Raw genomic sequence first — 3,766 nt, forward strand, 5'->3', positions numbered from 1 at the left:
CCTTAAGGCTCGCTGTGTCTAGCACAGGAGGATCCTTTGTGGCTGGTTTTAGGGACCACAGCACCTTGTTGATGGTGTCCACGTGGACACCTAACCTTACCAAAATGTCAGAGCCTATGTAGGATGCATGTGGTAAGTTTTGGATAACGAGAAACGGGTGAACCAGTTCTCGTTGATTCCAGTTCAGTTTTAGGTTAATGACTCCTTCTGCGGTCATTACCTGTGAACTATTGGGAACTAATGGAAAGCGAAAAGCTTTTTTAGTTAGTTCTAGACCAACGTGTTTGTGAACCAAGGTTTCATAGAAAGCTCGGTTAATTGCTGATTTATCTGTCCACAGAGACAGAACAGCATCGTTGGTGTGGGACCCTTGGATCTCTACACCCTTAACTACCAGTGGTAGGTAGTGTTTGGTGGACTCTGACTGCTCCAGCTCACAGAGGAGACTGTCTTGTTGGGTCAGAGTTTGGACCACTGGGTGGGTCTCTTCGGTTTCACATGATGTCAGAGGAGTACTCACCGGGCTCGTGTCCTCGGCTGAGGAGTCCTGTGCGCCTTCCGCGGTACCTGCTGTTGGGCAGTCTGTGTCACACTCCGGAGGCGTATCTATTGGCAGTGGTTTGCTCACTGTTGTCCACATTATTTGATCACCATAATCTATAATCGCGTCGAAGCGATTTATAAAATCCTGGCCAACCAAAAATGGGAATGAGTCAACACGAGACACGTGTACTAGGTGGTACAGTGTCATTTTGCCAATCTGCATGTGAACCATTGCTATAGCTGTCAGGGTTGTTTTCACCTCTGAGAGACCCTGCATTTCTATAGCACATTCAGAGAGAGGTATTATCCTGTTAACACTGGCAGCGGCTGTCCTCAGCTCCTCGAACAGTTTAGCTGACATAATTGTTATGTCTGCCCCACCGTCCAAGAGTGCTTCGTGTGTGAGGACACCTTCGAGTGTTACTGACAGGTACGCCTTTTTGGCGACCCCCCTTCTGATAAAGTTACACAGAAACCTTTTGGGTTTTTTCTGACGCTTCTTCACGCGTTCAGCCTTATCTGTGTAATCTTGGTTTGTCTGAACCGTCAGCACAGCAGAAGCTGTTTCTGAGTGTTCAGCTTGCGATGACTCGTCATCGTTTGTGTGTGTGTTTACCCCCCCTTCTTCTGATGAGGGGTTGTTTGAGGCAACAACAGCAATGTCTTGGTGCGTTCCACCGACATCTGTAATGTTGTCATTCGCGCCCAGGGATGTAATAGGGATTACAGTACTGCATAGTGCTCCTGGTTGGGTTCCCGTGTCAGTGTGTTTCAAAGTTTCTAACAACCTGCGTATTTTCTCTGTCTCTTCCGAGCTCAGAGGTGTAGGGCCTTGTTTCTGGAACTTTTGTGATTTTTTCGCCTCGGTTCGTTTCGGCCGAGGTGGGGGACGGTCAGGTACGTCTTTTGGGGGTTCCCTTACGTACTGCCCCTGATGATATGGATTCCCATATCGTTGCGTCCGACGCTCACCCCTTTTACGATAATCACTGTCATCCTCTGAAAGAGGAGCTTTTTTGTCCCAGCGTGCACCTTCAGGACGCGGTTTGTTAGTTTGAACAGACTGTTTTCTCTCAACTTTCTTAGGAGGAGGCGGCGAAGCACGTCGTCCTTCCAGTTCAAGAGGGAGGGGTTTAACCTTTACACTAGGAAACACTTCAATGGGCGTCTTAGCATGAGGGCATGCCTCAAACACATTCACAGCACACTGTCTAATCTTACTGATGGATTTTTCTCTGAAATTTGCCATCATTTGTACTGATTGCCTAAAATCAGTGTGGAGATTTTTGCTGAAAACAAACTTAAAACCTTCCTCTTCCTCCATTCCAGTTTCATTTCTGTTACCAAAATAAGCTTGGAAGATTCTTTTGTAATAAACTCTTGGATGTTCAGTTTTACCCTGCGTGACCTTGTCTGCAGCTGGGAAACCAGCAGGTCCCGTGCAGGAGTCGTACTCTCTGATCAAGGCTTCACACAGAAGGTTGTAATCCCTTCTCGTTGCATCAGGTAGACGCTCGATGAAGGTGAACACCTCTCTGTCCGAAGTGAGCTGTATCAGACTGATTTTATCCTCCACCGTAGCATTAGGATAACCTCTCAATCTGAACTCTAGATCTCTGAGATACGCTTTTGTTCCAGATGACCCCATCGGTCCAGGTACAAAGCGTTGTACATATTTTGAGATTTTTTGCAAATCATCCATTGAAGGAGACAGTGTCAACGGTCTCTCTTGCGTGGTTGGTGGTGCAAATTGGTGAAGGTCTGCCCCTACCACCTGAGATGGGGGTGGGGAGGACGGAATGGTGTTAAAAGTAGGAGGTTCAAGTCGGTTCAGATCCATCCCTAACACCCGAGATGGGGATGTTGGAACGGGGCTAAGAGTAGGAGGTGCAAGTCGGTGCAGACCCGTCCTTATCACCCGAGGTGGGGGTGTTGGAACGGGGCTAAGGGGAGGAGGTGTAACAGCATCTGTCTGGGGTGGTTGTGGCTGAACCGGACCCTGACCTTGTTCGTCCCTGAGTCCCAGACCAGCTCGCCCCCCGTCAGAAATCTTGTTTGTAGCTGTTGCTAGATACTCCTCACAAGCTTTCAGGCGCTCCTGTGATGTCTGACATTCACTTTGTAAATTCAGACATTGTTGGAGTATCATCGCCTTTTCCGCTTTGCAAACCTCCAGCTCCTTTAATGCTCGCTGTAAGTGTTGTTGTAGTACATCATTGTCTGAACACGCGTCTTGGTACGCACGTTCTTTATCCCTAATTCTCCCCTCATATGATTGAGCCTGTACTGACAGCTCAGTCTTTGAGAGGTCCCTCTCAATCTGAAATTGTTCTTTCTCCAATGCAGACGCATTCATCAATACGTCACACCTCTCCTTTTCAGATTTATATCCTCTGGATAGCATGACATTTTGAGCAACCTGATGGTCCAATTCCGCTTTGAGAAGCAGGGAAATTTTTGCCAACCGTTCACGGCTCGATTTTGTATCCTCTGACACTTTAGCTGTTTTTGCCAAAATTGTCAGTTCTGCATCTCTTTGAGTTTCATCAAGGTCTTGTAATTGCCCTAATTGTTTACCAATAATTGAATTTGTTAAAATATGTAAAGCCGTTTGGACGACATCTCCGGAGTCCAAGAGTTCAGCGTTCACGTCTTCTTCCGCCATTATCTGCTATTTAGAGATTAAATAGGAGATGTAATTGTTTAGGTGGTAAAATAAAATCAGAAGAGTTTCTCTCTACTGATATATCTACTCTTATTTAGTGATTTAACAATTAAACGTGCATTATCTTTTATCAAATGAGCAAACTCTATCAACTCCGTGAATATCTGAACTGTACCTTTTTTGTTAAAAAGTTTCTACCTTTTATTTTGTACCTTCTCAATGAGGAATTACCATTGAATAAAAGGTTTGTTGGTATAAATACCTTAATTACTTTTTAAATGCAAGATAACAGTGATTATTCAGCTTTGAGGAACGTTTATTAACTCAAAAATGCCTTACAGAAATAAAAAAACGTTTAATTTCACTCAAAATACCTAAAAAGCGAAGTGAAAACCTGTGATCTCAAGTCTCTCCAGAAGATGGCAGCACAACCTCAATTTATTTTAACTCAGACACTGTTAGTGTTATCCAGTAGGAGTCGCTATGACTTCCTGTTGCATCCGGTCGTTAGCTGTTAGCTTAAAATTAGCATCGGCTAGACTTGGTTAAAACCAACAT

Source organism: Nematolebias whitei, chromosome 15 (genome assembly GCF_014905685.2).
Source record: "Nematolebias whitei isolate Nwh7 chromosome 15, NemWhi1, whole genome shotgun sequence".
NCBI lineage: Eukaryota > Metazoa > Chordata > Actinopteri > Cyprinodontiformes > Rivulidae > Nematolebias > Nematolebias whitei.